The sequence below is a fragment of the Thermobia domestica genome, chromosome 6 (assembly GCF_964235325.1).
Source record: "Thermobia domestica chromosome 6, izTheDome1.hap1.1, whole genome shotgun sequence".
Lineage (NCBI taxonomy): Eukaryota > Metazoa > Arthropoda > Insecta > Zygentoma > Lepismatidae > Thermobia > Thermobia domestica.
In genome coordinates, this window is record NC_137459.1 from 15,738,395 (window position 1) to 15,753,209 (window position 14,815).

Consider the following 14,815-nt stretch of genomic DNA (forward strand, 5'->3'; position numbering starts at 1 on the left):
GAATCGAGCACCACGCAGCAGCGAGTCTCATTACTTTCTGCATACATTTTTTGAGGGCTTAGTTCGTCAGTGCATTAATTGTTTGGATCATCCACCACAATCCCCCCGGGTAGCTTGCTTCAAGCGAATGGACCGCCACGGAGCGGCGAGTCTCATTACTTTCTTGACACATACTGTGTGAGCATAGTGCTTAAGTGCGTTAATTGGTTGCATAATCCACCACAATCCCTTTTGGTTGTTTGCTTCTAGCGATTAGAGCGCCATGCCGCGGCGAGTCTCATAACTTTCTTGACACATACTTTGTGTGAGCATAGTGCTTCAGTGCGTTAATTGGTTGGATCATCCACCAAAATCGCTCCGGGTAGCTTGCTTCTACCGAATGGAGCGCCACACAGCGGCGATTCTCATTACTTTCGTGACACATGCTGTGTGTGAGCATAGTGCTTCAGTGCGTTAGTTGTTTGGATCATCCACCAAAATCGCTCCGGGTAGCTTGCTCCTATCGAATGGAGCGCCACACAGCGGCGAGTCTCATTACTTTCTTGATACATACTGTGTGTAAGGATCGTGCTTCAGTGCGTTAATTGTCTTGATCATACACAAGAATCCATCCAAGTAGCTTGCTTTATGCGAATGAAGCGCCATGCAAGGGCGTGTCTCACTACTTTCTTGTCATATACTGTGTGTGAGCATACTGCTTCAGTGCGTTAATTAGTTGGATCATCCACCACAATCTCCGCGGGGAGGTTGCTTCAAGCGAATAGAGCGCCACGCAGCGGCGAGCCTCATATATTTCTGCATAGATTTTTTGAGGGCATAATTCGTCAGTGCGTTAATTGTTTTGATCATCCATCACAATCAAACCAGGTAGCTTGCTTCTAGCGAATGGAGCGCCACGCAGCTGCGAGACTCATTAATTTCTCGACACATAGTGTATGTGAGAATAGTTCTTAAGTGCGTTAGTAGTGTTGATCATCCGCCAGAATTCCTTCGGGTAGCTTGCTTGTAGCAAATGAAGCGCCATGCAGCGGCGAGTTTCATTACTTTCCTTACACATACTGTGTGTGAGCATAGTGCTTTAGTGCGTTAATTGGTTGGATCATCCACCACAATCCCTCCGTTGAGCTTTATTCAAGCGAATGGATTGCCTCGCAGCTGCGAGGCTTACAATTTTCTGCATACACTTTATGAGGGCATAGTTCGTCAGTGCGTTAATTGTTTTGATCATCCACCACAATCCCTCCGGGTAGCTTGCTTCTAGTGAATGGGGCGCCACCCAGCGGAGAGTTTCATTATTTCTTGACACAATAGGTGTGTGAGCATAGTGCTTCAGTGCGTTAATTGGTTGGATCATCCACCACAATCCCTCAGGGGACCTTCCTTCAAGCGAATGGAGCGCCATAAAGCGGAGAGTATCATTGCTTTCTTGACACATACTGTGTGTGACCATAGTGCTTCATTGCGTTAATTGATTTGATCATTCACCGCAATCCCACCTTGTAGCTTGCTTCTAGCGAATGGAGCGTCACGCAGCGGCTAGCCTCATTATTTTCTTTCCACATACTGTGTGTAAACATAGTGCTTCAGTGCGTTAATTGTTTTGATAATCCAAAAGAATCCCTTCGGGTAGCTTGCTTCTAGCGAATGGAGCGCTACGCAGCGGTGAGTCTCATTACTTTCTTCACAAAGACTGTGTGTGAGCATAGTGCTTCAGTGCGTTAATTGGTTGGATCGTTCACCTCAATGCCTCTTGGTAGGTTGCTTCAAGCGAATTTAGCGCCACGCAGCAGCGAGCCTCATTACTTTCTGCATATATTTTTGAGGGCATAATTCGTCAGTGCGTTAATTTTTTTGATCATCCATCACAATCAATCCAGGTAGTTTGTTTCTAGCGAATGGAGCGCCACGCAGCGGCGAGTCTCATTACTTTCTCCACAAAGACTGTGTGTGAGCATAGTGCTTCAGTGCGTTAATTGGTTAGATCATTCAGCACAATGCCTCCTGGTAGGTTGCTTTAAGCGAATCGAGCGCCACGGAGCGGCGAGTCTCATTACTTTCTGAATACATTATTTGAGGGCACAGTTCGTCAGTGCATTAATTGTTTGGATCATCCACCACTATCCCTGCGGGAAGCTTGCTTCTAGAGAATGGAGCGCCACGCAGCGGCGAGGCTCATACCTTTCTTGACACATACTGTATGTGAGCAATGTGCTTCAGTGCGTCAATTGGTTGGATCATCCACCACAATCCCTCCGGGTAGCTTGCATCTAGCGAATGAAGCGCCACGCAGCGGCGAGTTTCATTACTTTCTGCATACACTTTATGAGGGAATAGTTCATCAGTGCGTTAATTGTTTTGATCATCCGTCATTATCAATCCGGGTAGCATCCTTGTAGCGAATGGAGCGCCACGCAGCGGCGAGTCTCATTAATTTCTCGACACATACTGTACGTGAGCATAGTTCTTCAGTGCGTTAATTGTTTTGAACATCCAAAAGGATCCCCTCGGTTAGCTTGCTTCTAGCGAATGGAGCGCTACGCAGCGGCGAGTTTCATTACTTTCTTCAAAAATACTTTGGTTGAGCATAGTGCTAAAGTTCGTTAATTTTTTTGATCATCCACCACAATCCCACCGGATAGCTTGCTTCTAGCGAATGGAGCGCCTCGCAGCGTCGAGTCTCATTACTTTCTTGACACATACTGTGTGTGAGCATAGTGCTTCAGTGCGTTAATTGGTTGGATCATCCACCACAATTCCATCTGGTAGCTTGCTTCTAGCAAATGGAGCACCACGCAGCGGCGAGTTTCATTACTTTCTTGACACATACTGTGTGTGATCATAGTGCTTGAGTGCGTTAATTGTTTGGATCATCCACCAGAATCCCTCCGGGTAGTTTGCCTCTAGCGAATCGAGCGCCACGCTGCTGCGAGTCTCTTAACTTTCTTGACACATTCTGTGTGTGAGCATAGTGCTTGAGTGCGTTAATTGGTTGGATCATCCACCACAATCCCTTTTGGTTGCTTGCTTCTAGCGAATGGAGCGCCACACAGCGGTGAGTCTCTTAACTTTCTTGACACATACTGTGTGTGATCATAGTGCTTCAGTGCGTTAATTGGTTGGATCATCCACCACAATACCTCCGAGTAGCTTCCTTCTATGGAATGGAGCGAAACACAGCGGCGAGTCTCATTACTTTCTTGACAAGGACTGTGTGTGTGCTTAGTGCTTCAGTTGGGTAATTGGTTGGATCATCCACCACAATGCCTCCTGGTAGGTTGCTTTAAGCGAATCGAGCACCACGCTGCAGGGAATTTCATTACTTTCTGCATACATTTTTTGAGAGCATAGTTCGTAAGTGCATTAATTATTTGGATCATCCACCACAATCCCTCCGGGTAGCTTGCTTTAAGCGAATGGAGCGCCACGCAGCGGCGAGTCTCATTACTTTCTTGACACATACTTTGTGTGAGCATAGTGCTTCAGTGCGTTAATTTCTTGGATCATCCACCAGAACCCCTCCGGGTAGTTTGCTTCTAGCGAATCGAGGGCCACGCTGCGGCGAGTCCCATTACTTTCTTGACACATACTGTGTATGAGCATAGTGCTTCAGTGCGTTAATTGGTTGGATCATCCACCAGAATCTCTCCGGGTAGCTCTCTCGTATCGAATGGAGCGCCACACAGCGGCGAGTCTCTTAACTTTCTTGACACATACTATGTGAGCATAGTGCTTAAGTGCGTTAATTGGTTGCATAATCCACCACAATCCCTTTTGGTTCCTTGCTTCTAGCGATTAGAGCGCCATGCCGCGGCGAGTCTCATTACTTTGGTGACACATACTGTGTGTGAGCATAGTGCTTCAGTGCGTTAGTTGTTTGGATCATCCACAACAATACCTCCGGGTAGCTCTCTCGTATCGAATGGAGCGCCACACAGCGGCGAGTCTCATTACCTTCTTGATACATACTGTGTGTAAGCATCGTGCTTCAGTGCGTTAATTGTCTTGATCATACACAAGAATCCATCCAAGTAGCTTGCTTTATGCGAATGAAGCGCCATGCAGCGGCGAGTTTCATTACTTTCCTTACACATACTGTGTGTGAGCATAGTGCTTTAGTGCGTTAATTGGTTGGATCATCCACCACAATCCCTCCGTTGAGCTTTATTCAAGCGAATGGATTGCCTCGCAGCTGCGAGGCTTACAATTTTCTGCATACACTTTATGAGGGCATAGTTCGTCAGTGCGTTAATTGTTTTGATCATCCACCACAATCCCTCCGGGTAGCTTGCTTCTAGTGAATGGGGCGCCACCCAGCGGAGAGTTTCATTATTTCTTGACACAAAAGGTGTGTGAGCATAGTGCTTCAGTGCGTTAATTGGTTGGATCATCCACCACAATCCCTCAGGGGACCTTCCTTCAAGCGAATGGAGCGCCATAAAGCGGAGAGTATCATTGCTTTCTTGACACATACTGTGTGTGACCATAGTGCTTCATTGCGTTAATTGATTTGATCATTCACCGCAATCCCACCTTGTAGCTTGCTTCTGGCGAATGGAGCGTCACGCAGCGGCTAGCCTCATTATTTTCTTTCCACAAACTGTGTGTAAACATAGTGCTTCAGTGCGTTAATTGTTTTGATAATCCAAAAGAATCCCTTCGGGTAGCTTGCTTCTAGCGAATGGAGCGCTACGCAGCGGCGAGTCTCATTACTTTCTTCACAAAGACTGTGTGTGAGCATAGTGCTTCAGTGCGTTAATTGGTTGGATCGTTCACCTCAATGCCTCTTGGTAGGTTGCTTCAAGCGAATTTAGCGCCACGCAGCAGCGAGCCTCATTACTTTCTGCATATATTTTTGAGGGCATAATTCGTCAGTGCGTTAATTTTTTTGATCATCCATCACAATCAATCCAGGTAGTTTGTTTCTAGCGAATGGAGCGCCACGCAGCGGCGAGTCTCATTACTTTCTCCACAAAGACTGTGTGTGAGCATAGTGCTTCAGTGCGTTAATTGGTTAGATCATTCAGCACAATGCTTCCTGGTAGGTTGCTTTAAGCGAATCGAGCGCCACGGAGCGGCGAGTCTCATTACTTTCTGAATACATTATTTGAGGGCATAGTTCGTCAGTGCATTAATTGTTTGGATCATCCACCACTATCCCTGCGGGTAGCTTGCTTCTAGAGAATGGAGCGCCACGCAGCGGCGAGGCTCATACCTTTCTTGACACATACTGTGTGTGAGCATAGTGCTTCAGTGCGTTAATAGTTTTAATCATCCACCAGAATCCCTCCGGGTAGCTTGCTTCTAGCGAATGAAGCGCCACGCAGCGGCGAGTTTCATTACTTTCTGCATACACTTTATGAGGGAATAGTTCATCAGTGCGTTAATTGTTTTGATCATCCGTCATTATCAATCCGGGTAGCATCCTTGTAGCGAATGGAGCGCCACGCAGCGGCGAGTCTCATTAATTTCTCGACACATACTGTACGTGAGCATAGTTCTTCAGTGCGTTAATTGTTTTGAACATCCAAAAGGATCCCCTCGGTTAGCTTGCTTCTAGCGAATGGAGCGCTACGCAGCGGCGAGTCTCATTACTTTCTTGACAAGGACTGTATGTGAGCATAGTGCTTCAGTGTGTTAATTGTTTTGAACATCCAAAAGAATCCTTTCGGGTAGCATGTTCTAGCGAATCGAGCGCTACGCAGAGGCGAGACTCATTACTTTCTGCATACATTTTTTGACGGCATAGTTCGTCAGTGCGTTAATTGGTTAAATCATCCACCACAATCCCTCCGGGTAGCTTGCTTCTAGCGAATGAAGCGCCACGCAGCGGCGAGTTTCATTACTTTCTTCAAAAATACTTTGGTTGAGCATAGTGCTACAGTTCGTTAATTTTTTTGATCATCCACCACAATCCCACCGGATAGCTTGCTTCTAGCGAATGGAGCGCCTCGCAGCGTCGAGTCTCATTACTTTCTTGACACATACTGTGTGTGAGCATAGTGCTTCAGTGCGTTAATAGTTTTAATCATCCACCAGAATCCCTCCGGGTAGCTTGCTTCTAGCTAATGGAGCGCCACGCAGCGGCGAGTCTCATTACTTTCTGTACACATTTTTTGACGGCATAGTTCGTCAGTGCGTTAATTGGTTAAATCATCCACCACAATCCCTCCGGGTAGCTTTCTTCTAGCGAATGAAGCGCCACGCAGCGGCGAGTTTCATTACTTTCTGCATACACTTTATGAGGGAATAGTTCATCAGTGCGTTAATTGTTTTGATCATCGACCACAATCCCTCCGGGAAGCTTGCTTCTAGCGAATGAAGCGCCACGCAGCGGCGAGTTTCATTACTTTCTGCATACACTTTATGAGGGAATAGTTCATCAGTGCGCTAATTGTTTTGATCATCGACCACAATCTCTCCGGGTAGTTTGCTTCTAGCGAAGGGAGCGCCACGCAGCGGCGAGTCTCATTACTTTCTTGACACATACTGTGTTTGAGAATAGTGTTTCAGTGCGTTAATTGTTTTGAACATCCAAAAGAATCCCTTCGGGTAGCTTGCTTCTAGCGAATGGAGCGCTACGCAGCTGCGAATGTCATTACTTTCTTGAAGAGGACTGTGAGAGTGCTTAGTGCTTCAGTGCGTTAATTGGTTGGATCATCCACCACAAAGCCTCCTGGTAGGTTGGTTTAAGCGAATCGAGCACCACGCAGCAGCGAGTCTCATTACTTTCTGCATACATTTTTTGAGGGCTTAGTTCGTCAGTGCATTAATTGTTTGGATCATCCACCACAATCCCTCCGGGTAGCTTGCTTCAAACGAATGGACCGCCACGCAGCGGCGAGTCTCATTACGTTCTTGACACATACTTTGTGTGAGCATAGTGCTTCAGTGCGTTAATTGTTTGGATCATCCACCAGAATCCCTCCGGGTAGTTTGCTTCTAGCGAATCGAGAGCCACGCTGCGGCGAATCTCTTAACTTTCTTGACACATACTTTTTTTTTTTTTTTTTTTTTTTTTTGATTGCTCAAACGCGCCTCTTCGGTTTCGGCACCTGAAGATTTAAACCGAAACGGGCTATCATCATTGCAATCTTCTTTCTTTATTTCATCATTCATTTACCTTTTTTTTTTTAGAGCGGGGACAAGGACAAGGACAAGGACAAGGACGAGGGCGAACCACAACACACTGAACAGAGAAAACAATCAAAACAAAACAAAATAAAATTTAAAGAAAAAAAAACAGCAAATCCTTACTACTAACTACTATTCTCGAATGATTATCAAGTCTTCTTTATCTAATCAAACTTATCTACTCTACGTTCTGTCTCAAGTCGAGCTTAACATTCATCCTATCATAAATATCATCATTCATTGCTTTTTGCCTATACTTATCTCATCCATGCAGTATTCCCTCTTCTTCGTTGTTTCATTTCGTTCAGGTTTCCCTGTATGATTAGGTTTTTCACCTTGTACATAATTTGATTCTCTCCTGTATGTTTTTTATTAATTTACCACACTCTCCTACAAAATCACTAGACACACACTTCACTTATCACTATTAAGCACTGTCCACACTGGTATTTATAATATTGCACTGATACACTATCACACTCCTGTGTGTGAAACACATTTTAACGACTAATTCCACTACACGCATTACACTTGTTTCGTTCCTTTTGTGCATTCGTTAAATCTTGTCTATCTCATGTAGGATGATTTTGTTTTCGATATATGTTCCTCGGTTGTTTTACGCATGTCCACGGTCCCCAATACAACGGCTTGGGGTCCAGGACCCACTCGGAGCACTTAGTGCGGGCCCTGGTCAGTTGTGTCCCACCGCCGTGTGCACCGGAACCGAAAGCGGCGCGTACGCAACAAGATCGCGGACGGTCACTGTTTTCTTTTACCCGAGTTCATTTGTCTCATTTCCTAATTCTATGAGATATTAATGTGCTGTATATTAGAATGCACGATAACCCACCACCGAAACACGAAATTCACTCCGGCCCGACGCATCCGGAGTTCCAATCCGGTCTGTCCGGGGATGTGTCGAGCTCACTTTTACTCCCGCGCTTCCTTCCGGGGCATGCGGAATACCAGCAATCCTGGAGGAGGCCTCCGGTCCGAAAGGAACGCCCCATACACACGTTCTCACATTCAAACTAATTTATTCATATATCTATTAATTTCTTATTGGTTTCTGTTTGCTAGATTCCTTTCTTCATATTGTTTTTTGCTGCGTTCGGAAAATTCAGCCGTAATTCTGTTCAGCACTTTAAAGTCTTCCTCTTCGCTAATAATATCCTCTAATCTTCCTGTTCTTATATTGTTCCTCTCGTTCATTCGGTCTTCTAGTAGGGGACACCACATTATATAGTGTTCCGGAGTTCCAAACTCACCACAACCACAGTTCCCTTCTTCTTTTAAGCCAAACCTTTGAAAATATTGGCCATAGGGCCCATGTCCCGTGAGGAAGTGGACAAGGCCTGCAGATGGTTCAAAATGGTTCCATTTTAGTCTTTCATTTATGTTTGGAATTAATTTATGTGTTCTTCTTGCCTTCTCTGAGTTATTCCAGTCTTGTTGCCACTTTTCTAATATTACTTGCTCTATGTCTTGTATGTTATCTATTTCTTTCCCTATTAGGTCCTGTACCCTACTTTTGTTTCCTTTTTTAAACCAATACATTGCCGCCCGTTGGATTATTAATAAATGCATTGGTTTTAACCCCAACAATACAGCTAGTGCATTGTGGGAAGTAGTACCAAATGCCCCGCTTAGTCTGATCATTATGTTTCTTTGCGGTCTTTCTATTTTCAGTTTTAGTGCATTGTTTTCTAACAACCTGTGAGCCCAAACGCTGGCAGCATAATTCATAGTTGCCCCTAAAATTGAGTCGTGGTATATTTTTATTATTTTTCGTGGAAGCTTATATTTATTACTTGCTATATTTATTAGTTTATTGGTAACTTTCTGTCCTTTATCACTAATGTAATTTATGTGATGGCCAAAGTTTAGTTTATCATCTACCTGAATGCCAAGATATTTGAATTCGCTTACTCTTTTTATTTTTTCTTCTCCAATTTTGATGGTTGGGTCCCTTGCCAGTTTTGTTCCGAAAATCATATATTTGGTTTTTTTCTTGGATAATTTTAGTTTACTTTCTGAACTCCAATCTTGCAATATTCTTATTATTTCTTTTGAGTTTTCTTCTATTTCCCTTCTTGTGTTTGCTGATGTTATTACTGCTAGGTCATCTGCAAAGGCTATTACTCTATCTACGCATTTATTTTTGTTTAATGCTTCCAAGCATGGCTGGAATTCAATGTCCCACATCAATGGACCTAGAATAGATCCCTGTGGGCATCCTTTTTGTGTATTAATGCTAATATCCCCATTCTCTTCTTTTATTATTATTTTTCTGTCTTGAAAATAATCTTTTATTGTGTTCACTAGGTATTCTGGTATTTTTAGCTCTTTTAGTCTTCGTACCAGCGAGGGGATCCACAGATTGTCGAAAGCCCCTTCTATATCTACAAACAAGGTTAATACGTACTTTTTTGCGCTCCTGCGATCCAAAATGTTGTCCACAAAAGCATTTAGAGCGTCCTCGGTTGATTTGCCCCTCCTAAAGCCGTATTGCAAGTTATCTCTTTCAATATTCCTATATTTGTGTAGTCTGGAAACTATTGTTTTTTCATAAATTTTGGAAATATTCCGAAGGAGGCATATTGGTCTGTAGGAGCTTACATCTGTTGGGTCCCTATCTTCACTTTTCATTAATATTATTAATTTTGATTCCTTCCAAGAAAGCGGAAATTTCCTCTTCCTTAGTAGAGTATTGCATAATTTAGTTAGATAAGGTATCCATATATCTTTCTTCTTTTTATAAATTTCATTTTTTATTCCGTCTAATCCAGGGGCTTTTCCTGATTTCAATTTCTTTATTATTTGTTCGATTTCCTCATTTGTTACTAGGTCTATTTCGTCTTCATTTTCTTTCCTGATAATTTGGTTATAGTCTTCTCTTAGTTTTCGTTGTTGATCTGTTTCTTCATTTACGTCATCTCTTGGAAAGAATTTATTTGACAGTTTAAGCATAGTTTCTTCTCTTGTTTTCGTATATGAATTATCATTATTCTTTAGTGTAGTTAGCGTTATGTTGTTAATTTTCTGCATGATTAGTTTGTAGGGAAGCCCCCATTGATCTAGTTCTATATTATTTTTTAGAAATAGTTCCCAACTCTTCTTTTTAGCAGCTAATAATTCCTCTGTATATTTTTGTTTCGCTATCCTATAATTTTCTAGTCTTCTTTCTTTAAGTATAGGAATTATTGTAGATTGGTAGCTTTTTCTTTTTGCTTTTGCTATCTTCTTTAGTCTTTCTAGTTTTGGGGACCAAAAGTCATTATATTTTTTCTTTGTCTTGACTTCTGAAATTGATTCGTCTAGAGATTTCTTTGTTTTATTTTCTATATCTGTTACCAATTTATCTAGGTCGTCGTAGTCATCAATTTGTGGTAAGCACAGGTTTTTCTCGAAAAGTTCCCAATCTATTTTTCTTATGTTATAATTCTGAGCTTTTGTTCCAAGGGTAGTATCTTCAATGTTAAATGTTATTACTTCATGATCGCTTGTTGTTACATTGTCTTGAACTGTCCAGTTCACTATTTGTTCCTCTAATTGAATAGTACTTATAGTAACATCAATGAAGGACTTTCCTCTCGGGCCTGTGAATGTTGGTCTGTTACCTTTATTTATCACCCTTAAACCATTTTGTAGAACAAAATCTTCCAGGATTTCGCCTTTGTCATCTGTTATCGGTGAGCCCCACATACTTGATTTTGCGTTTGCATCTATTGTAATAATAAAATTAGTTCTTTGATTTTGCCAAATTATTGTTTGTATTTTCTGTATGAAATCATGTATATTTAAGCTGTATTGAAAGTAAGAATTTATCAGCCAAAAAGATTTGTTACCGATGGTTACCTCCGTGCATACTGTCCATTCGTCACAATATTGCGCAATTTTTAGTACTTCAATGTTTTTATTCATGATTACTGTTATTGCTTTCGGATCGTTTCCCTCCTTTATTATTCTTGCTGTCGGCGGAAATGCTGTTAATTTGCTCTTGACAGTGTATGGTTCCTGTATGTTTACTATGTCTATTTCATTGATTTCAACAAATCTTCTTAATTCCATCGTGGCAATTTTTGATCTTTGGGCGTTGTTTTGCACTATTTTTAATTTTGTAAATTTATTATGCATATTTAGTATGGACCAATGCCTCCTTGCCGGACTTGCTGAAGTCGAAATATATTCGTCCATGAGCATTAACGAGTTGTTTGTACACATTTTCCAAATTCCAATAAATTCCCCGTCGTTCAAATGCTTCGTCGATTAAATCTACTAATTCCCATCCGTTCGCTGGTAAGTCATAAGTTCGTAATTCCATCCTGTCTACTTCCTCCAGAACGGGATATGTTATAGATCTACCCTTTTCATGAAGATCCCTTGTTATTTGCCTAAACGCCACTGTTAGTATTTGCTTATCTTCCAACTTTGCAAGCTTATATTGTCTTTCCATTTTTTCATAAAGTGGCCTTGGTTCTTTGAATATTGGAGATATTTCTGAAATATCTGTGGATGTTGTAATTGTTGAGTCTTGGAGTTTATCTTCTTTGGGTGGAAATAAGTATTTCTCTTCGCCTTGTGTGAACGAATTTTCCAATTTCGGTATTTCCAATTTTTCTTCCGATGTATGTTTCTTCTTTTGGTTTTTCTTCCTATTCTCCAATAATGTTGTAAATTCGCTCTGTATTTGTTTCACTGTATCTGGATCTTCTGTTTGTACATATTTGTTCTTTGTTGTTATATTCTCTTTTCTCTTCCTTTCTAAGAATGCTTCCAGTCTTATTCTGTCTCTTTTAACTTTGCTCGGGGGTTTGTTTTTCTTATTTTTACCTTTTTGTTGGATATCTTTATCCATAGTTTATTTTACTAATTATCCTCTCTCGGGCTACTCTATAGGATACACATTCCTCCGTATTTGGAGTTTGACATGTTTTGTGTCTCAGTTTGCAAGGAACGCAAATGTTTTTATCTTTTTCATCACACTCTTCACTTTTGTGTCTCAGTGCACCGCAGTATCTGCATCTTGTTTTATCTTTGTTATCACAGTATTTTGTGATGTGCCCGTATTCTTGACAGATGTAACACTTCGGCACCACTAGGAAGTCTTTAATTTTGTGTGATTCGTAATCGATATAAACCTTGTCTTTATTTGTTAAATACTTTCTAATATTAGGTGTAACTTCAATTACCAAGTGGCACTTCTTTTGGTTCTTTTTCCCTGCACGAAATCTGGCCTTAATTTGCTCTTTTACTTCCGGTAAGTTGTCTTCGAAGTTCTGTTCGATCATTGTTTCCAGAATTTCTTCATCTTTCAGATCGGATGGAACACCATATATGATCATTAGTGGATTCCTTTTTCTGTTTTCCTCAAAGTTGAAGTTACTTTTAATTTCTTCTTTCGATTTTATTCTATTTATGTCTTCCTTGGTGGCCGTTTCCAGTACGACAATGTCCTTCGTGGTTCTCATTCCGGTTATTTTTAATTTTTCTTTCCTTGGATCAATGATTTCGACCAGTCTTTGTGCCGTTTGTTTGGTAGTTTCTCCCTCTTTTGGTCTAAAGATTAGTGCCGGTTTTGTCTTAGCCGATACCTCCATAATTTTTTTCTCCTTCTCTGTGATCTTCCTTCCCTGTCTCACTACTTCTGACCATGATATGGACGCTTCATCTGTTTCCATTTTGTCTGATTTTAGGTTGTCGATTTTTTTTGCTATTTCCCTTAGTTCCTCGTTTAGATTTGTGTTTCCCATGTTTTCTTTTAAGATGGAAATTTCTCTTAATGAGTTCATTTCCGTGTCCCTCACCATGAGACTTAGTTCCTTTACCTCTTCTTTCAGTTTTTTATTTTCCTTTTCCAGTTGGTTTCCTTTGTCTTCTGATTTCCTCAGCTGTGACGTTTTTTCTTTAAGTTCGCTGTCCATTTTTTGTATTTGTTTGTCCCTTTCCTGTCTTATTTCTTGTTTATCCTTCCTCAGTTCTTCTATTTCCTTTTTCTGGTCTTTTATGATCTCCTGAAGGTTCTCGATTGTGTGTTTATCCTCCAGTCTTGAACCCTTGTGTCCGCTCAAAATTTCCATTTCAATTATTAATTTTTCTTTCTGGAGATCCTCGTATCTACTCTGGAGTTCCTCATTTATTTTCTCCATTTGTTGAAGTTTCCCTTCTAAAAGTGTTCTATCTTTAACCCATACGACCATTCTTTTCTTTAATTTGTCAAGATGACCCTTCCCTACTTTTTTCCAATCTAGAAAGTTTTCTAAGTAGTTCAGTTCGCTTTCATATTGATCAATTGTGTCAAAGCCGTAGGATGTCATAGTTGTGTGTTTTTTTGTAGGTTGTGTCTCTGGTGATGCTTCCTCCCTTGTTCTTTCACGCGCCTCCTCTTCTTCCATTCTTGTAGACGTCGCTTGAGCGTTTGAATGACTAACTGGTGAGTCTTCTCTTGTTTGTTTTTGTTTTCTCAACGATGGTGGTGTCCTTTGCATTGTGCCCCTTAAAAAATACGGACAACCCACAGCACACTAACGTACGGAGGGTTGCCTATACTACACTCGCGTTGATGCTTCTCCAACTTAAGATGACTGTTGAGAATATACTCGGATTTACGCCTTATTGGTTATGCAACCTGACCTGTCAGGCTGCCACGAGGGTTATCTAACTACAAATGAAGAAATTAAAAGTCACTCACCTTAACCATTATACAGTCCAACAGATGATACGACAGCAACACAGGAAATGATTATTCATGAGTTTTTACTTTTTAAAGAGTTCTTCTCTTTAAAATAATACGTGTATTGGTTTATAATGGTGATTTACACAAAATATTATTATTGTTTTTTGCTTGTTATTTTTAAACCACTTGACCAAATTTTATCCTAATTTCATTGTTGTGTTCACTAAAATCTCACACACACAATGAACACACACACACCACACGAAACGCACTACTTCACACAAAACCGGGCTCCTTTTCAGGAGCACGACGAATACACTTCTCCACATTTATTAAGCCCGTACTCAAGTCCCTCTTGACACATACTGTGTGAGCATAGTGCTTAAGTGCGTTAATTGGTTTTATAATCCACCACAATCCCTTTTGGTTGCTTGCTTCTAGCGATTAGAGCGCCATGCCGCGGCGAGTCTCATAACTTTCTTGACACATACTGTGTGTGAGCATAGTGCTTCAGTGCGTTAGTTGTTTGGATCATCCACCACAATACCTCCGGGTAGCTCTCTCGTATCGAATGGAGCGCCACACAGCGGCGAGTCTCATTACTTTCTTGATACATACTGTGTGTGAGCATAGTGCTTCAGTGCGTTAATTGGTTGGATCATCCACCAAAATTCATTCGGCTAGCTTGCTTCTAGCAAATGGAGCACCACGCAGCGGCGAGTCTCATTACTTTCTTGATACTTACTCTGTGTGAGCATAGTGCTTCAGTGCTTTAATTGGTTCGATCATCCGCCACAATACCTCCGGGTAGCTCTCTCGTATCGAATGGAGCTCCACACAGCGGCGAGTCTCATTACTTTCTTGATACATACTGTGTATAAGCATCGTGCTTCAGTGCGTTAATTGTCTTGATCATACACAAGAATCCATCTAAGTAGCTTGCTTTATGCGAATGTAGCGCCATGCAGCGGCGTGTCTCACTACTTTCTTGTCATATACTGTGTGTGA